At 39.2% G+C, this 22,244-nt stretch overlaps 1 protein-coding gene across 2 annotated transcripts in view; it reads left to right on the forward strand.

Annotated features, from left to right (window-relative positions):
• LOC149249527 (ribokinase-like) overlaps positions 1-22,244 on the forward strand; it is a 92,640-nt gene that overhangs the window by 68,176 nt on the left and 2,220 nt on the right. The gene's annotated exons all lie outside the window — the stretch shown is intronic.

Consider the following 22,244-nt stretch of genomic DNA (forward strand, 5'->3'; position numbering starts at 1 on the left):
CAAAGAACCCAAGAACCCAAGAACCCGTTAAAGGAAAAGAACCCAATTTTTTTTTTTGAAGAACCCGGTTCTTCATGGAAGAACCCGGTTCTTCTGGGTTCGTCTGGGAAGAACCCGTACTCGAATCCGATACTTGGGTGCGGGAACCCGGGACGGGTTCGAGAACCCCACCCCCGGGTGCGGGGACCCATGCAACACAGATAACACTGTCATCTAACAGGAAAAAATGTCTCTAGTAGCAGACCAGTTTTTAGGTTCTGTTATTATGGAGGGGTAAGCCCTGTGTGAGGGTCTCAGCCTCCCAATAGCCTAACCCCCGACAGCCGGCTGGCGACTTGTTTACTGTCATATCTTTGCTCCTCCCATTAATTGAATCTCTCTCTTGGTTACTAGACCACTGGCCCACTAGCAATACATGGGAACTCTGCTCGTCGCACTTTCCCAAACTCGATCAACGAACATCAATTGACTGAGTTATTCCCATCGATCGATGGACTTGTTGGGATTCGTTAGAATCAGGGAGTTTATGCGGATCCAATATCGGCTGACACATGATACCTAACATTTTGACATCTGATATCCAAGTCAACTCCATCTCGGCTATCACTTGGTCGCCACATCAATGCCACTATGCCCTTTGATCCATGTCATCCTACTACATCATCTTGTCACATGGACATGCCATGTCAGGATGCCACTATTGATGTGAATGGCATTGGAAGGTCTTCTACAATTGCTTGGCATCTTAGCATGTGGAAGACATTATTTGCCTCTTCTAGTGATTTATGTCTTCTTTCCTAAGTTAGGAAAAGTACAATAATTAAAGTCAATTAATTGTTGTGGACTATTGGGTTATTTTCTAAGGATAAATAGCTATGTTGCCAGGAAACATGGGTGCGGGGATGGGGACAGGGACGCCTTTTTTGAAACAGGGTGCGTGGGTTCGTCAGGTAATATAATAATATTAAATTTTAATAATTATATTTTATAAATTATAAATTTGTAATTAATAATATATATGAAATTTGAATTTGTATATTTTTTCAAATTTAAACAAGAAAACTTTAATGATAATCATTTAAACATGCACATCATTGAACATTCAACATTGACATTGAAATTTCAAAATTTATCACCAAAAAACTGTTCTTTTGAATCTTTTCCGTGTAACCATGACACTGTGACAGCTATGTGAGAGAGCTCAAGGCTACTACTAAAACTGAAAATTCAAAATACATACTAGGATAAATGGTAGACTCAGCTATTTTGGTGAAACTTGGGACAGATTTTGTCACACACAGGCTTTAAAATAACTATGCAGCTTAGGTTCATTTGCAAGGATGCCTATCAATGAATCAGGCTGTGGTTGTACAGACCCTTCCTCCTACACAGCCAAGGAGTGTTAGCATTTCTGCCTCCTGCTCTAATTTCAAGACAGCTTCTCTCCTTATTGAAATTGCTCATTCTGGCTGGAGCTTGAGCTTGTAACTTTGCTTTGAATGTTTAGTCTCTCTCATATAAAAACACAATTTTTTCATAGGAGATTCTTCTCAACCTGATAGTGGTCTAGAATTTTCTTGATGTCTAATCATCCACCTGCCCCATGCATGGTGTGCTCTGTGGTAAAGCAATCCCAAAAACAGTGGCAGCCTTACCCTTCCACAAAACACGCTTATTAGTCTTTGTTTCCCAATAAAATGCACAGCAGCCATCTGATGGCTTGAGGGATAGTTTGTCTTTGAGTGCGAAGCTCTGCCTGAATATTAATTATCTAAACATAAAACATCTTCGCAGTTTTTAGAGATTACTTGGTGTACAAGTCTGTAGAGACCATATATGATTTAGGCATATTTTCCTAGTTTTAATCTTAACATGATGTTATCAGAATGCTGTGAGAAATTGGCAGATTTTGATACTTAATTTAGCCATTGTCCAAAACAATGTTGTTAAAAGCGCGATCGGGATTAAATCGGCGCCGGGAATAAAGCGGAAAAAATCGGCAAAAGCGGGAAAAAAGTGGGAAAAAAGCGTTTGGCACAAAAATATTCATTTTTTTTCATTTTTTTTTAATATCTAAACCATCTACAACATAAAATAAATACATTGACACATAAATATGATAAAAAAACTAATATATAAGATGTTTAATATCATTTCTAGCGCTAAAATCACACATAACATTGAATCATGTCCTGAATAGTAAGTCCTGAGTCCCAACTCAGCCTCAAAATATCAACAAAAAATATGATAATGTATCTCATCATGTCATAATGTCATATACAATAAAATGAAAGTCTAATCCTATTGATTTCCTCTGCCCCTCTTGCGAGAAAATGGCACAACTTTCTCTTTCCCTCTAGATGTAGAAGCTGGTGCCTGTGGTGGTGGAAATGGCAGTGGAGTCTGACGTGCTCTAGAAGCTGAAGAACTAGTAGTAGCAGCTACAGGAGGCTGAGGTAGACGGAGACCACGTCCTCTACTGGTGGTAGTGGTAGCCCGGGTAGGCGGTGTCACCTCCTCCTCCTGCTCCTCCTCCTCCACCTGCTCCTCCTCCTGCTCCTGCTCCTGCTCCTCCTCCTCCCCCTCCTCCTCCCCCTCATCCTGCACTAACCAATCATCAGTGGGATCCATGAGAGGCCTCTCGGTCTCAACCCTCCATTCAGCAGTGGTGTCAATCCCATCCAATGAGATGGCTTCTGTATCAGGTGTCCTCTCTAGTTGCCTCACCCACAATCGAAGATTGTAGTAGACATAGACCATGTCATTAAGTCTATGGGACTCCAACCTGTACAAAGTTCATGAAATAATAATTAATAATTAATATTATAAAAAAAATATTGTTTAAAACTTTAATGAATTCAAAAATTTATTTGGAAATTTGCAATATTTTAAATGTTTAAGTTGTAACCTATTGCGCTTCTTGTTGTGTATTTTTTCAAATACACTCCAATTGCGCTCACATCCTGAGGAGCTGCATGTTTGGCTGAGGATGCGTACGGCAAGCTTTTGCAAAAGGGGTACTCTGCCACCATACATCTTCCACCATGCGTCTACAACAAAATTACAAATAAAATTTTAAATAAACATAAGAAAAAAATGGAATTTGAAGAGACAATGAAATTTGAAACAAAGTTACAAAGTACAAACTAAAAAATACCTGGCATTTTAATCGTCCTATCAGTGACAGCCATCTCAAAGCCAAATGTGCCACCTGACATCTTATATGTCTCAATTTGTCTAGAGATCTCTATACGTTGTTTTGGAGATCTCACCATCTTCTGGACACAGGTTAATAATCCTTCCACAACCTCAGCATCAAAATCAAACCCACATGCATAAGAAAATGCAGGGTTCAGGAAAAGCCCAACAGCATGAATGGGACGATGGAGTGTGTTGTTCCATCGCTCATCAATCACTGCCCATAGAAGGAGTTGTCTCTGAAACCCATCATCTCCCTTATCATCATAGTAGGACCGAATGGCTTCTTTGGCCCTGTCCATGGCTTCATACAAATAGCCCATTGCGGGCTTCTCACCATCAACCAACCGAAGAACCTTTACCAAAGGTTCAGTAACAGCGCACACCTCCTGCACTCCCGCCCAGAAGTCTTCCTGGTATGAAACTAGTCTGCACACGGCCTCTCCTTCTGGTTTGCGGCTCATTGACGAAGCACGCCACTCCTCTGAAAGAAACATTCTCTTCAAATCCCACATAGAATTCAAGAGGGATTGAAGAGATATGAAACTCGTCGCAAACCGTGTAATGGCGGGGCGCACCAACTCTTTGTTGTTGGTGCATTTTCTCATCAAGCTAAGCACAGATGTGTGATTGTAAATAAATTTTGTGATGCTTTTTGATGAGTCAACAATATCTTTGACGAAGGGAATTTTCCCTATGTCCTCTAACATCAAATAAATACAATGGGCAGCACAAGGTGTCCAAAATAAAGTAGGATGCCTGTCCATAAGCATTCTACCAGCAGCAACATAATTTGCAGCATTGTCCGTTATGACTTGGACAACATTTTCTGCACCCACCTCCAAAATAAACACATCCAGCAAATCACATAAAGTTATTGCATCTTTGATTTGATGAGTTGCATCAATAGATTTGATAAACATAGTCCCCTTGGGACAACTAACCAAGAAGTTTATAAGGGTTCTCCCCTTTTGGTCAGTCCAACCATCTGACATAACAGTGCATCCTGTTTGTGCCCATGATGCCCTAAAATCCTCCAATCTTTGGGTGTAGTCACGCTTTTCCTCTTGAAGAATCCGGCCTCTGAAATCATGAAGAGAAGGGATTTTGTACCCCGGGCCAACACTGGCAATAGCATCAACAGTAGGTTGGAAAAATGGATTATTCCTTACAATGCTGAAAGGAATATCACTCCAGAGGAGAAATTTTGCCATCAACCTATCAGCTTGTTCTTTTTCAGTTCTTTTTAGCATTGAACCGATAGTTGGTTGTGAACCAGGTGTGGTTCGAGGAACAAAAAATGATGATGCAGCTACCGGATTGACTGACGCTGCAGTAGAACTAGTGCCACTTGGCCCACTTCCTTCAGCTGACCTTTTTAGTTGCCTTTTGAGTTCTTCTTTGGCCTCTCTAGTGTGCTCTAATTCTCCCAATGCTCTCATGGCTCTTTGGATAATTTCAGGATTTGTATTTATACAGGGCCCCACATCACGTCCAGGGATTTGTGCAAGGTGGAACTTCAACCTGTACACCCCCCCGCTTATCTCCTTTCCACACAACTTGCAAAACAAGTTTTGTCTATCATTCGGAGCTTTAGGTTCACCATATTCCCAGAAAGGATCCAATTTCCTTGGCATGTTTGTTTTTGAATTTTGAATTTGCAAACCTATGGAAAAATAAGGATTAGGAAATAGGAATTTAGGATTACAAATTACAATTTAGCATTTACAAAATTACAAGTTACAAATTTACAAAATCCCAAGTTACCCAACCAAATGGCAAATGCCAAAAAACAATGAAAATCAAAAAACATAAACAATGTTTAAAAAAAATGAAAAAAAAAATAAAAAATTGGTTCCCATAGTCATACCAAGTTACCCATCCCAAATCAATGAAAAATTACAAAAAAATCTTTAAAAACAATGAACATTGAAAACAAATGGTGCCCATATGAAATTTCTCAACCAAAAACAATGAAAAACAAAGTTTATAACAAGGAAAACAAGAAAAATTTAATCTACATACCGTTTTTATGGACAAATTGGTGATCTTGTCTTGGATTTCTCCTAAAACCACTTGGATTCGCTCCCAAACCCTTCAGCTCTCCTCCACAAGGCGTCTCCTCCTCCTCCGCGCGGCGACAGTCAGAAATGACTAAATAAAAATCGATTTTCATAAGTTATAAGCCCGCTGCCCCGCGCCTCGGCGATTTTTTCCATAAAAATCGCGATTTTTTCGGAAAAAATCGTTATAAAAAAAAGCCCGCGATTTTTTGGGATAAAAATCGCGATTTATGCGGGATAGTGATAAAATCGTAATTTTTTGAAAAAATCGCGATTTTATCGCGATTTTAACAACACTGGTCCAAAATAGCCCTTCGCCATTTAATAGCATCAGCTGATTACAGCTTATGGCTGGTCTCAATCCTACTTTCTATTTGACCAAAAATGTCTGAACCTGTATGTGTGCATTTACAGTTTATAATTTGATGGTTATTTGGCTCGGGAATGAATGTTTCATTCCAAATTGATTTACAAGAATTCTTAAAAAATAAGACTTGTAAAAAACTTAAAAAACCGGGTGCGGGTACTTGTGCAACACAGGTTTTGATGGTAAGGACCGTGGAAGAATGTTTCATTCGAAATTGATTTACAAGAATTGATTTAGGGTTTTTTAGGTTTTGTTATAAGTTTTACCTTTGTTATAAGTTATTTTTTAAATTTCAATAAAAAAAAATTATTTGAAAATTAAATTTTTAATATAGTTTTTTAATGAAGAACCCAAAGAACCCGAAGAACCCAAAGAACCCAACCCGAAGAACCCGAAGAACCCAAGAACCCAAGCACCCGAAGAACCCAAGAACCCAAGAACCCGTTAAAGGAAAAGAACCCAATTTTTTTTTTTGAAGAACCCGGTTCTTCTGGGTTCGTCTGGGAAGAACCCGTACCCGAATCCGATACTTGGGTGCGGGAACCCGGGACGGGTTCGAGAACCCCACCCCCGGGTGCGGGGACCCATGCAACACAGATAACACTGTCATCTAACAGGAAAAAATGTCTCTAGTAGCAGACCAGTTTTTAGGTTCTGTTATTATGGAGGGGTAAGCCCTGTGTGAGGGTCTCAGCCTCCCAATAGCCTAACCCCCGACAGCTGGCTGGCGACCTGTTTACTGTCATATCTTTGCTCCTCCCATTAATTGAATCTCTCTCTTGGTTACTAGACCACTGGCCCACTAGCAATACATGGGAACTCTGCTCGTCGCACTTTCCCAAACTCGATCAACGAACATCAATTGACTGAGTTATTCCCATCGATCGATGGACTTGTTGGGATTCGTTAGAATCGGGGAGTTTATGCGGATCCAATATCGGCTGACACATGATACCTAACATTTTGACATCTGATATCCAAGTCAACTCCATCTCGGCTATCACTTGGTCGCCACATCAATGCCACTATGCCCTTTGATCCATGTCATCCTACTACATCATCTTGTCACATGGACATGCCATGTCAGGATGCCACTATTGATGTGAATGGCATTGGAAGGTCTTCTACAATTGCTTGGTATCTTAGCATGTGGAAGACATTATTTGCCTCTTCTAGTGATTTATGTCTTCTTTCCTAAGTTAGGAAAAGTACAATAATTAAAGTCAATTAATTGTTGTGGACTATTGGGTTATTTTCTAAGGATAAATAGCTATGTTGCTAGGAAACGTGGGTGCGGGGATGGGGACGGGGACGCGTTTTTTGAAACAGGGTGCGTGGGTTCGTCAGGTAATATAATAATATTAAATTTTAATAATTTAATTTTATAAATTATAAATTTGTAATTAATAATATATATGAAATTTGAATTTATATATTTTTTCAAATTTAAACAAGAAAACTTTAATGATAATCATTTAAACATGCACATCATTGAACATTCAACATTGACATTGAAATTTCAAAATTTATCACCAAAAAACTGTTCTTTTGAATCTTTTCCGTGTAACCATGACACTGTGACAGCTATGTGAGAGAGCTCAAGGCTACTACTAAAACTGAAAATTCAAAATACATACTAGGATAAATGGTAGACTCAGCTATTTTGGTGAAACTTGGGACAGATTTTGTCACACACAGGCTTTAAAATAACTATGCAACTTAGGTTCATTTGCAAGGATGCCTATCAATGAATCAGGCTGTGGTTGTACAGACCCTTCCTCCTACACAGCCAAGGAGTGTTAGCATTTCTGCCTCCTGCTCTAATTTCAAGACAGCTTCTCTCCTTATTGAAATTGCTCATTCTGGCTGGAGCTTGAGCTTGTAACTTTGCTTTGAATGTTTAGTCTCTCCCATATAAAAACACAATTTTTTCATAGGAGATTCTTCTCAACCTGATAGTGGTCTAGAATTTTCTTGATGTCTAATCATCCACCTGCCCCATGCATGGTGTGCTCTGTGGTAAAGCAATCCCAAAAACAGTGGCAGCCTTACCCTTCCACAAAACACGCTTATTAGTCTTTGTTTCCCAATAAAATGCACAGCAGCCATCTGATGGCTTGAGGGATAGTTTGTCTTTGAGTGCGAAGCTCTGCCTGAATATTAATTATCTAAACATAAACCATCTTCGCAGTTTTTAGAGATTACTTGGTGTACAAGTCTGTAGAGACCATATATGATTTAGGCATATTTTCCTAGTTTTAATCTTAACATGATGTTATCAGAATGCTGTGAGAAATTGGCAGATTTTGATACTTAATTTAGCCATTGTCCAAAATAGCCCTTCGCCATTTAACAACATCAGCTGATTACAACTTATGGCTGGTCTCAATCCTACTTTCTATTTGACTGAAAATGTCTGAACCTGTATGTGTGCATTTACAGTTTATAATTTGATGGTTATTTGGCTCGGGAATGAATGTTTCATTCCAAATTGATTTACAAGAATTCTTAAAAAATAAGACTTGTAAAAAACTTAAAAAACTGGGTGCGGGTACTTGTGCAACACAGGTTTTGATGGTAAGGACCGTGGAAGAATGTTTCATTCCAAATTGATTTACAAGAATTGATTTAGGGTTTTTTAGGTTTTGTTATAAGTCTTACCTTTGTTATAAGTTATTTTTTAAATTTCAATAAAAAAAATTATTTGAAAATTAAATTTTTAATATAGTTTTTTAATGAAGAACCCAAAGAACCCGACCCGAAGAACCCGAAGAACCCAAGAACCCAAGCACCCGAAGAACCCAAGAACCCAAGAACCCGTTAAAGGAAAAGAACCCGAATTTTTTTTTTGAAGAACCCGGTTCTTCTGGGTTTGTCTGGGAAGAACCCGTACCTGAATCCGATACTTGGGTGCGGGAACCCGGGACGGGTTCGAGAACCCCACCCCCGGGTGCGGGGACCCATGCAACACAGATAACACTGTCATCTAACAGGAAAAAATGTCTCTAGTAGCAGACCAGTTTTTAGGTTCTGTTATTATGGAGGGGTAAGCCCTGTGTGAGGGTCTCAGCCTCCCAATAGCCTAACCCCCGACAGCCGGCTGGCGACCTGTTTACTGTCATATCTTTGCTCCTCCCATTAATTGAATCTCTCTCTTGGTTACTAGACCACTGGCCCACTAGCAATACATGGGAACTCTCCTCGTCGCACTTTCCCAAACTCGATCAACAAACATCAATTGACTGAGTTATTCCCATCGATCGATGGACTTGTTGGGATTCGTTAGAATCGGGGAGTTTATGCGGATCCAATATCGGCTGACACATGATACCTAACATTTTGACATTTGATATCCAAGTCAACTCCATCTCGGCTATCACTTGGTCGCCACATCAATGCCACTATGCGCTTTGATCCATGTCATCCTACTACATCATCTTGTCACATGGACATGCCATGTCAGGATGCCACTATTGATGTGAATGGCATTGGAAGGTCTTCTACAATTGCTTGGTATCTTAGCATGTGGAAGACATTATTTGCCTCATCTAGTGATTTATGTCTTCTTTCCTAAGTTAGGAAAAGTACAATAATTAAAGTCAATTAATTGTTGTGGACTATTGGGTTATTTTCTAAGGATAAATAGCTATGTTGCTAGGAAACGTGGGTGCGGGGATGGGGACGGGGACACGTTTTTTGAAACAGGGTGCGTGGGTTCGTCAGGTAATATAATAATATTAAATTTTAATAATTAAATTTTATAAATTATAAATTTGTAATTAATAATATATATGAAATTTGAATTTGTATATTTTTTCAAATTTAAACAAGAAAACTTTAATGATAATCATTTAAACATGCACATCATTGAACATTCAACATTGACATTGAAATTTCAAAATTTATCACCAAAAAACTGTTCTTTTGAATCTTTTCCGTGTAACCATGACACTGTGACAGCTATGTGAGAGAGCTCAAGGCTACTACTAAAACTGAAAATTCAAAATACATACTAGGATAAATGCTAGACTCAGCTATTTTGGTGAAACTTGGGACAGATTTTGTCACACACAGGCTTTAAAATAACTATTCATTTGCAAGGATGCCTATCAATGAATCAGGCTGTGGTTGTACAGACCCTTCCTCCTACACAGCCAAGGAGTGTTAGCATTTCTGCCTCCTGCTCTAATTTCAAGACAACTTCTCTCCTTATTGAAATTGCTCATTCTGGCTGGAGCTTGAGCTTGTAACTTTGCTTTGAATGTTTAGTCTCTCCCATATAAAAACACAATTTTTTCATAGGAGATTCTTCTCAACCTGATAGTGGTCTAGAATTTTCTTGATGTCTAATCATCGACCTGCCCCATGCATGGTGTGCCCTGTGGTAAAGCAATCCCAAAAACAGTGGCAGCCTTACCCTTCCACAAAACACGCTTATTAGTCTTTGTTTCCCAATAAAATGCACAGCAGCCATCTGATAGCTTGAGGGATAGTTTGTCTTTGAGTGCGAAGCTTTGCCTGAATATTAATTATCTAAACATAAAACATCTTCGCAGTTTTTAGAGATTACTTGGTGTACAAATCTGTAGAGACCATATATGATTTAGGCATATTTTCCTAGTTTTAATCTTAACATGATGTTATCAGAATGCTGTGAGAAATTGGCAGATTTTGATACTTAATTTAGCCATTGTCCAAAATAGCCCTTCGCCATTTAAAAGCATCAGCTGATTACAGCTTATGGCTGGTCTCAATCCTACTTTCTATTTGACCGAAAATGTCTGAACCTGTATGTGTGCATTTACAGTTTATAATTTGATGGTTATTTGGCTCGGGAATGAATGTTTCATTCCAAATTGATTTACAAGAATTCTTAAAAAATAAGACTTGTAAAAAACTTAAAAAACCGGGTGCGGGTACTTGTGCAACACAGGTTTTGATGGTAAGGACCGTGGAAGAATGTTTCATTCCAAATTGATTTACAAGAATTGATTTAGGGTTTTTTAGGTTTTGTTATAAGTTTTACCTTTGTTATAAGTTATTTTTTAAATTTCAATAAAAAAAAATTATTTGAAAATTAAATTTTTAATATAGTTTTTTAATGAAGAACCCAAAGAACCCGAAGAACCCAAAGAACCCGACCCGAAGAACCCGAAGAACCCAAGAACCCAAGCACCCGAAGAACCCAAGAACCCAAGAACCCGTTAAAGGAAAAGAACCCAAATTTTTTTTTTGAAGAACCCGGTTCTTCTGGGTTCGTTTGGGAAGAACCCGTACCCGAATCCGATACTTGGGTGCGGGAACCCGGGACGGGTTCGAGAACCCCACCCCCTGGTGCGGGGACCCATGCAACACAGATAACACTGTCATCTAACAGGAAAAAATGTCTCTAGTAGCAGACCAGTTTTTAGGTTCTGTTATTATGGAGGGGTAAGCCCTGTGTGAGGGTCTCAGCCTCCCAATAGCCTAACCCCGACAGCCGGCTGGCGACCTGTTTACTGTCATATCTTTGCTCCTCCCATTAATTGAATCTCTCTCTTGGTTACTAGACCACTGGTCCACTAGCAATACATGGGAACTCTGCTCGTCACACTTTCCCAAACTCGATCAACGAACATCAATTGACTGAGTTATTCCCATCGATCGATGGACTTGTTGGGATTCGCTAGAATCGGGGAGTTTATGCGGATCCAATATCGACTGACACATGATACCTAACATTTTGACATCTGATATCCAAGTCAACTCCATCTCGGCTATCACTTGGTCGCCACATCAATGCCACTACGCCCTTTGATCCATGTCATCCTACTACATCATCTTTTCACATGGACATGCCATGTCAGGATGCCACTATTGATGTGAATGGCATTGGAAGGTCTTCTACAATTGCTTGGTATCTTAGCATGTGGAAGACATTATTTGCCTCTTCTAGTGATTTATGTCTTCTTTCCTAAGTTAGGAAAAGTACAATAATTAAAGTCAATTAATTGTTGTGGACTATTGGGTTATTTTCTAAGGATAAATAGCTATGTTGCTAGGAAACGTGGGTGCGGGGATGGGGACGGGGACGCCTTTTTTGAAACAGGGTGCGTGGGTTCGTCAGGTAATATAATAATATTAAATTTTAATAATTATATTTTATAAATTATAAATTTGTAATTAATAATATATATGAAATTTGAATTTGTATATTTTTTCAAATTTAAACAAGAAAACTTTAATGATAATCATTTAAACATGCACATCATTGAACATTCAACATTGACATTGAAATTTCAAAATTTATCACCAAAAAACTGTTCTTTTGAATCTTTTCCGTGTAACCATGACACTGTGACAGCTATGTGAGAGAGCTCAAGGCTACTACTAAAACTGAAAATTCAAAATACATACTAGGATAAATGCTAGACTCAGCGATTTTGGTGAAACTTGGGACAGATTTTGTCACACATAGGCTTTAAAATAACTATGCAGCTTAGGTTCATTTGCAAGGATGCCTATCAATGAATCAGGCTGTAGTTGTACAGACCCTTCCTCCTACACAGCCAAGGAGTGTTAGCATTTCTGCCTCCTGCTCTAATTTCAAGACAGCTTCTCTCCTTATTGAAATTGCTCATTCTGGCTGGAGCTTGAGCTTGTAACTTTGCTTTGAATGTTTAGTCTCTCCCATATAAAAACACAATTTTTTCATAGGAGATTCTTCTCAACTTGATAGTGGTCTAGAATTTTCTTGATGTCTAATCATCCACCTGCCCCATGCATGGTGTGCTCTGTGGTAAATCAATCCCAAAAACAGTGGCAGCCTTACCCTTCCACAAAACACGCTTATTAGTCTTTGTTTCCCAATAAAATGCACAACAGCCATCTGATGGCTTGAGGGATAGTTTGTCTTTGAGTGCGAAGCTCTGCCTGAATATTAATTATCTAAACATAAAACATCTTCGCAGTTTTTAGAGATTACTTGGTGTACAAGTCTGTAGAGACCATATATGATTTAGGCATATTTTTCTAGTTTTAATCTTAACATGATGTTATCAGAATGCTGTGAGAAATTGGCAGATTTTGATACTTAATTTAGCCATTGTCCAAAATAGCCCTTCGCCATTTAACAACATCAGTTGATTACAGCTTATGGCTGGTCTCAATCCTACTTTCTATTTGACCGAAAATGTCTGAACCTGTATGTGTGCATTTACAGTTTATAATTTGATGGTTATTTGGCTCGGGAATGAATGTTTCATTCCAAATTGATTTACAAGAATTCTTAAAAAATAAGACTTGTAAAAAACTTAAAAAACCGGGTGCGGGTACTTGTGCAACATAGGTTTTGATGGTAAGGACCGTGGAAGAATGTTTCATTCCAAATTGATTTACAAGAATTGATTTAGGGTTTTTTAGGTTTTGTTATAAGTTTTACCTTTGTTATAAGTTATTTTTTAAATTTCAATAAAAAAAAATTATTTGAAAATTAAATTTTTAATATAGTTTTTTAATGAAGAACCCAAAGAACCCAACCCGAAGAACCCAAAGAACCCAAGAACCCGAAGAACCCAAGAACCCAAGAACCCGTTAAAGGAAAAGAACCCAATTTTTTTTTTTGAAGAACCCGGTTCTTCTGGGTTCGTCTGGGAAGAACCCGTACCCGAATCCGATACTTGGGTGCGGGAACCCAGGACGGGTTCGAGAACCCCACCCCCGGGTGCGGGGACCCATGCAACACAGATAACACTGTCATCTAACAGGAAAAAATGTCTCTAGTAGCAGACCAGTTTTTAGGTTCTGTTATTATGGAGGGGTAAGCCCTGTGTGAGGGTCTCAGCCTCCCAATAGCCTAACCCCCGACAGCCGGCTGGCGACCTGTTTACTGTCATATCTTTGCTCCTCCCATTAATTGAATCTCTCTCTTGGTTACTAGACCACTGGCCCACTAGCAATACATGGGAACTCTGCTTGTCGCACTTTCCCAAACTCGATCAACGAACATCAATTGACTGAGTTATTCCCATCGATCGATGGACTTGTTGGGATTCGTTAGAATCGGGGAGTTTATGCGGATCCAATATCGGCTGACACATGATACCTAACATTTTGACATCTGATATCCAAGTCAACTCCATCTCGGCTATCACTTGGTCGCCACATCAATGCCACTATGCCCTTTGATCCATGTCATCCTACTACATCATCTTGTCACATGGACATGCCATGTCAGGATGCCACTATTGATGTGAATGGCATTGGAAGGTCTTCTACAATTGCTTGGTATCTTAGCATGTGGAAGACATTATTTGCCTCTTCTAGTGATTTATGTCTTCTTTCCTAAGTTAGGAAAAGTACAATAATTAAAGTCAATTAATTGTTGTGGACTATTGGGTTATTTTCTAAGGATAAATAGCTATGTTGCCAGGAAACGTGGGTGCGGGGATGGGGACGGGGACGCCTTTTTTGAAATAGGGTGCGTGGGTTCGTCAGGTAATATAATAATATTAAATTTTAATAATTATATTTTATAAATTATAAATTTGTAATTAATAATATATATGAAATTTGAATTTGTATATTTTTTCAAATTTAAACAAGAAAACTTTAATGATAATCATTTAAACATGCACATCATTGAACATTCAACATTGACATTGAAATTTCAAAATTTATCACCAAAAAACTGTTCTTTTGAATCTTTTCCGTGTAACCATGACACTGTGACAGCTATGTGAGAGAGCTCAAGGCTACTACTAAAACTGAAAATTCAAAATACATACTAGGATAAATGCTAGACTCAGCTATTTTGGTGAAACGTGGGACAGATTTTGTCACACACAGGCTTTAAAATAACTATGCAGCTTAGGTTCATTTGCAAGGATGCCTATCAATGAATCAGGCTGTGGTTGTACAGACCCTTCCTCCTACACAGCCAAGGAGTGTTAGCATTTCTGCCCACTGCTCTAATTTCAAGACAGCTTCTCTCCTTATTGAAATTGCTCATTCTGGCTGGAGCTTGAGCTTGTAACTTTGCTTTGAATGTTTAGTCTCTCCCATATAAAAACACAATTTTTTCATAGGAGATTCTTCTCAACCTGATAGTGGTCTAGAATTTTCTTGATGTCTAATCATCCACCTGCCCCATGCATGGTGTGCTCTGTGGTAAAGCAATCCCAAAAACAGTGGCAGCCTTACCCTTCCACAAAACACGCTTATTAGTCTTTGTTTCCCAATAAAATGCACAGCAGCCATCTGATGGCTTGAGGGATAGTTTGTCTTTAAGTGCGAAGCTCTGCCTGAATATTAATTATCTAAACATAAAACATCTTCGCAGTTTTTAGAGATTACTTGGTGTACAAGTCTGTAGAGACCATATATGATTTAGGCATATTTTCCTAGTTTTAATCTTAACATGATGTTATCAGAATGCTGTGAGAAATTGGCAGATTTTGATACTTAATTTAGCCATTGTCCAAAATAGCCCTTCGCCATTTAACAACATCAACTGATTACAGTTTATGGCTGGTCTCAATCCTACTTTCTATTTGACCGAAAATGTCTGAACCTGTATGTGTGAATTTACAGTTTATAATTTGATGGTTATTTGGCTCGGGAATGAATGTTTCATTCCAAATTGATTTACAAGAATTCTTAAAAAATAAGACTTGTAAAAAACTTTAAAAACCGGGTGCGGGTACTTGTGCAACACAGGTTTTGATGGTAAGGACCGTGGAAGAATGTTTCATTCCAAATTGATTTACAAGAATTGATTTAGGGTTTTTTAGGTTTTGTTATAAGTTTTACCTTTGTTATAAGTTATTTTTTAAATTTCAATAAAAAAAATTTATTTGAAAATTAAATTTTTAATATAGTTTTTTAATGAAGAACCCGAAGAACCCAAGCACCCGAAGAACCCAAGAACCCAAGAACCCGTTAAAGGAAAAGAACCCAATTTTTTTTTTGAAGAACCTGGTTCTTCATGGTTCGTCTGGGAAGAACCGGTACCCGAATCCGATATTTGGGTGCGGGAACCCGGGACGGGTTCGAGAACCCCACCCCCGAGTGCGGGTACCCATGCAACACAGATAAATAGTTTAATTATTTAAGTGACTTAGAAATAATCTCAACTGTTGATCTCATAGTTGCGGGGGAGCGCCCCCCCGGAACCCGCTCCCGAATCGCGCTCCGGGCAGGAGCGGCTCCGGAGCGCGCTCCCAAAAAAAAAATTTGCGCTCCCTGCCTTTTTCGGGAGCGTTGCAGGGAGCGATCGCTCTGTCGCTCCCGAAGCGATTTTTAACGCCGGGAGCGATTGGGGAGGCGATCGAGGAGAGCGATTGCTCGTCGATCGCTCCCGGGTGTTAAAAATCGCTCCGAGAGCGTTTCGACGGGCGCCGGGAGCGATCAGGCGGAAAAAATTTCCGCGGACGCCAAAAAAATCGAATTTTAATTTTTTTTTTTTTTGGTTTTAAAAGCCCAATGGGCCTAAAAAAATTTCATTGTCACTTCATTGAGCAAGAGTTTGGAGCAAGAGCAAGTGCAAAGGAGCGAGGAGGAAGTGCTGAGGAGCGAGGAGCACGTGTCGAGGAGCGAGGAGCAAGCCTGCAGAGGCAAGTAACTTAGTAATTTAGTTAGTTAGTAATTTAGTTAATTTAATTTAGTTTATTGAGTTTAAAAATCATGAATTTAAATTAAATTAATAAATTAAATTAATTAATCCCAATAAATTGAATTAATTTGCAGATTTAAGAATCAAAACCCTACAAACATCAAACACCATGGACCTGGCTATATTTCTTGGCATTTTCTTCTTCCTGGTCCCTTTTATGGTTGTTATGGTGCTGGAGAGTAGGAAATGGAGGGGCCAAACTGAAGAGGGGGATGAAGAAGCTGGAGAAAGTCAAATTGGTGAAAACCCCGGTGAGGAGGAGCTGGAGGAGGGTGAACATGACCCTCAAAAAACTAAACAAGACCAAACTCCATTGTGGAAATATGTTAACAAGGCTGAAACAGGGAGAGGGGGTGGAACCACTAAATTTCATTGCCCCCATTGCAACACTGATTACACAGGTTCATACACCCGTGCTAGAAGACACCTCTGCGGGAAAAGGCCATGGGATGGAGACAAACAAATAGGGATTAAAACTTGTACAGCGGTGTCAGCAGCGGATAGAGCCAAATACATAAGGGAAGAGGAGGAAGCCCAATACAGATCAAAAAAATCAAGGGGTTTCTTTGAACCAAGCTCACAATCACAAAGAACTCCTTCAGCGTCCTCCCAAGGCAGTGGATATGGAGGCATAGGGTCATCATCTTTAAGGCGTAGAACCATATCAGATTTCCTTGATGAGGGGTGTAGGAATGATGTGGATTCAAAGGTTTACAGGTTTCTCTATGCATGTGGGATACCATTCAATGTTCTTCGCTCACCTTATTGGCACGAAATGGTTTCTGCCATAAATGATGCCCCTAAAGGATACAAGAGCCCTGGGCATGACAAGGCAAGAACCGTTGGCCTTGATCATGAAAAAGCAAAAATATCACATTCTTTGAATAGAATGACAAGTTCTTGGACTGACCATGGGGTGTCCATTGTATCTGATGGATGGACAAATGTAAAAGGCAAGCCATTGATAAGTGTTCTTGCTGTGTCTGTTAGTGGTCCCATCTTTCTAACTGCACATGATTACTCAGACAAGTTCAAGACCGCCATCAACATTGCAGAAGCATTACTTGAAACAATTGAGCGTATTGGCCCATACAATGTCATCCAAGTCATCACTGATAATGCTCCTAATTGTAAGGCAGCGGGAGCAATTATTGAGGATAAATACCCCAACATATTTTGGTCTGGATGTTTGATTCACACATTGAACCTTCTGTTGCATGATATTGTCAAGAACAAAAATGAACAATACCAATGGATTGGTGATTTGTACAAGAAAGGCAAACAAATGATAAAATTTATTACAAATCATAGCAATACCCATGGCCTTTTCCGCAGTCACTCGAGATTGGAGTTGTTGAAGATTGCGAAGACCAGATTTGGTAGCTATTACCTCACCTTCAGGCGCCTTTTGAAGGTAAGAGAGGCATTAGCTAGCATGGTATCAAGTCCACATTGGCAGATATTAAAGGAAAGGGCTACAAATGTAGCTGACATGGCAGGTTTTGAAATGGTGGAAGAGGCCGCTCTTGATGGGCAGTTTTGGACAAGTGTGAGGCAGGTATTGGATTTCACCAAGCCAATTTATCACATGATTCGGTTTGCAGATACAGACAAACCAGTGATTGGCGAGGTGTATGAGCAAATGGATACCATGTTGGGGGAAATAAAAGACATTGTTCATAATAGAGATCCCAACTTGTACAAACTGATTCATGATTGTGTGTGTGAACAGTGGAATAGGCTTAATCTTCCACTACATTGCTTGGCGTATATCCTTACGCCAAAATACCACTCTACATCTTGGTTGGGCCAACCTGCAGCAGGGGGTGGGGTTAGGACCAAACCCCATTTAGATCCAGAGGTAAGTAAAGGATATTTGGAAGCATTAGAAAAGTTGGTACCTGACAGGGAGGAATGTGCTGCTGTGCACTTTGAAATAGGCAGATACTTCAGTGGCACTGGTTTGTATGGTAACTTCCATGCAATGGATGCCAAAGATAGATTTGATACTCTCACATGGTGGGAAACATATGGCGGGCATGGACTTTTGCCAAAATTGGCAAAAAAAGTTCTTTCACAGGTTGTAAATACTTCTTCTGCAGAGAGGTGTTGGAGCACCTACAACTACATACATAATGTGAAAAGAAACAGACTCAATGAAAACCGAGCAGAAAGCTTGGTTTATGTGCACTACAACTTGAGGTTGTTGAGTCATTACTGTGATCGGGCTTATGAGGATCCCACATATAAAATTTGGGACAATCACCCAGAGGATGACAATTTGGAGGATGGCATTGTACATATTGAAGAACTGGAAGAGGAACTTGTAAGGGATGAAGATGAAGCAACCATGCCACCTCCACCTCCACCTCCACCATCCAGTAGCAGTGCTTGAGGTCCGAGTCTTGTTCCTTTGCTGTCGCCACCTCCATCTACACCCTCACGTGGAGGTTCTAGTTCTGGTCGTCGGTCTGTGCGGGAGACTCCTAGAAGACCACCACGACCTGCTTATACTCCTGGAGACTCTCGTGGAGACAGTTTACTTGTCTTTTTTAGTTTCTATTAGACTTTAGTTTTCATAACTGTTGAGTTTTGAGTCCTTGACTCTTGACTCTTTCATATCATAACGATATTTTTTGTAAACAATATATTACTGTGACAATGAAAATTTGAAGTTTGAAGTTGGGCCTTGGCAATTATAACTCATTGGTAATGATTGTGAATTATGAATATGATGCTTCGTGAAAGACTAAAGTTGTTTCATTTCATTTCATTATTCATGTTTCATTTTATAAATTTATAACATTTCATATCATGTTAACAGTTAGAAGTTAGGACTTAGAAATATCTTAGATATTACTTCTTGTAATGGTTAAACTTAGCTTACAACTTACAAGTACAACTTTGGTGATCAATGATGATAAATGTTATTGAATTTTCAATTTTGAAAGCTTGAAGTTGAAACTTTAAGATTGAATTTGATGAATCATGATTCATGAGACTCAATATGTTGCAGTTGTAATATGTATTTTACTAACTTGTGGACATGGTTGATGACGATTATAATTTCTAGATGATTGATGTGATATGGTTCAATGATCAATCTATGTTTTTTTATGTCTAATTCATCATTCTTCATGTTTTTGTTGACATATCTGTATCAAAAATTAAAAAATATAAAAAATATATATATTTTAAAAAATCGCTCTTGGATTCGCTCCCAAACCGGGAGCTTCTGAAAATGGTCGCTCCCGCTCCCGTTTTCGCTCCCGCTCCCGCTCCCAAGCAACATGGGTTGATCTTCAAGATGTTTCTAGAAGTAAGATTCAAGATGTTTCTAGAAGGAAGATTCAGGATGCTTCTAGAGAGGAGATTGGGGTTTGGGATTTGGACTCAATGAAGATTATAAATGGAGGCTAGCGATGGAGGTGAAGATACAATGAAGAGCGCAAGTTGTTGGAAATAATACTGAGAGGGGGGTGAACCAATATTTCTCTTTAATTAGTATTTTTAACTTCACACTGTCACAGAGCGTTAATTATCATTAACATTAAATTAACATAAATCACCATCACATGAACAATAAACAACACCATTCAACAAGGTACAAACATCAAGACAATAGACAACAGATTTTTAGGCAGAAACCCTTCCGGGAGAAGAACCACCGAACGCTTCTTAATATTTGTCTTCAAAAGATTTACAACAATTAGGAAGTTCCAACTTCGAAGATTCTCAACTCCAACTGAAGGAAGCTCCAACCCCTTGGGTTACAGGCTCCAACCTGAAGGACTCTCCACTGCCCTGCGCAGGTTCCAACTTGCCTTTGCACCACCCTGCCACCCTAATCAGCCAGCAGACCACATTTCACTATTTTCAGACTGGATCCACTTGTGCTCAATATCAACCAAAAATTTTCTGTTGACTCTATCAATCTCCAATACAAGGTCATCAAAAGCTATATCAACTTTTCTTGCTCAAATGATCAAATCCTATTTCAGCAACATACTTTCTTTGCCAAACATTACATAAATAATTCTGCTGACAACCCTGTCTTGACTCTCAACATATACGTGTCTCTGTCAAAACAACATCAACCAAATCAACTCTGTCTCTATCATCAATGAGAGAACCCTATCATCTTTGCACTGCTTCTTTTCAAAGATCAAACCCTAAAATCTGTCAAGATCATTGTCACTGCACCAACTGCCACACAACCTGAAATCACTATACTGTGCTACAGCCTGCAACTACCCTATGAATGCATCCATCTCTGAGCCCTGATAGCTTAGCTTCTTCCGGATCTCGATTTGGACAAACAACAACTTTAGAAACTCAAAATTAGCACACTGGATTATACATGAGATTAATTGTTCTACACTTCGCTCCTTTTTGAACCAACTTTAATAGATTGTCAGATTCTTGTATGGTCGCTGGAAACTACTAAATGTACGACAAAATGGACCAATTAGTCAAAATAAAATAATCCGACTCAATTTCTGTTGGGGATCGAACCTGACAGCCAAAACAAATGATAAACGTGTGTCCATTACATAACGACTCTCCAATTTTAATGTTGCTTACCAAGACACGGATTCACCTTATCAACAGATGCCTATTGTGCATAAAGCTTAACTCAGAACTGCTGATCCGAGCTTTAATTAACTTCTTTCAACATCGTTGATTTTGTTATGTTAAATGATCATACAACTCAGCACACAAAGGATCATTCACAAGGAAATGTTCAAACATGGCACAGTATGTCATTGCGACCAAACTACTGTCACTACAGTATCTGTGAATCTCCAATGCTGCATGTCCATCTCTATGCTTATGTCAGCACGTTGCCAGGCTTCCTGTGCATTATCTTCATAGTTCCATCCATCACAAAAACAACGATTTAGAGAAGGCTTCTTTCTTCAGAGGAGCGTTAGTGTATTCCTTCAGATCTGTGACAAGGAGATGTCATAAGCCTTATCAGAACTGCTCAGAGATGCTTCATGTCTATAGTGATTCTATATGCCTTAACCAGCCCAAAGCTGCTCCTGCATTACTAACTCACTCCCTGCCATTAATTTTTCAGAACGCTGGTACGTCATTCAACAATGAGGAGAATATTATGTGTCCAATTTATTTTGATTCTATCTTCGCATGGTACCTCATGTACTTGAGGTAAGCTCAGAGACAAGAAAACAATTGTCAATGCATGTCCAAACAGGTGAAATTACTATCATGCCTTTGCTGTCACTCAGAAATCTTCAGATTAGGGATCAAATAGTCACATCAAGCAGCCTTAAGATATGCCTCAAGTTTTGTTTCAGAACAGAAAGTAAATTCGCCTTAGATACTTTCAGATGAAATCACAGTCTTCTTAATTTGTATGGACAGGCCCTTAACAGAGATCGCAAAGAATTTGCAGAAAGATGCTATCGATGAAGACTGAAACAATATCTTTGAGCAGCCCAACAACAACTCAAAATATCATAGTACTGGCGACCTTATTCATGCACAGAATTTACTCTGTGGAAATCTTCAACAATGTCCAAAAATCATTAGGCAAGTCTCTCAAATAATGTTATGACAATATGGTTTGGTTTGTCACACCAAACCATATTGTCATAAGGCCGCAGATACCTTCTTCAAGACCAGCTCAGGTCAACTAGAAAAACCACACCAGGTCAATAAGCTTCAGATCAAGTCTTTAAGCGCAATCCAAGACACTACTTTCTACCGGTACCTCTTAAGAAGCAAAACATAAGGGTGGTCAATGGCTAGAGCTTTCCAACCTTAATAAGAAAGACAAGGAGATAATATCATAATCATGGGCCCAATCCTTAACTTCTCTTAGCTGAATAAGCTTCTCCTTGGTCGCTTAGGACTGCAACTCCACCCTTCATAATTCTAACAATTACAAACACAGAGAGGCCTATATACTGGCTTATCTCTGGAGGGACCAATTCCTCTT

This window comes from Pinus tabuliformis, chromosome 7, assembly GCF_031772625.1.
Source record: "Pinus tabuliformis cultivar Carrire ecotype Pingquan chromosome 7, CPIR1, whole genome shotgun sequence".
Lineage (NCBI taxonomy): Eukaryota > Viridiplantae > Streptophyta > Pinopsida > Pinales > Pinaceae > Pinus > Pinus tabuliformis.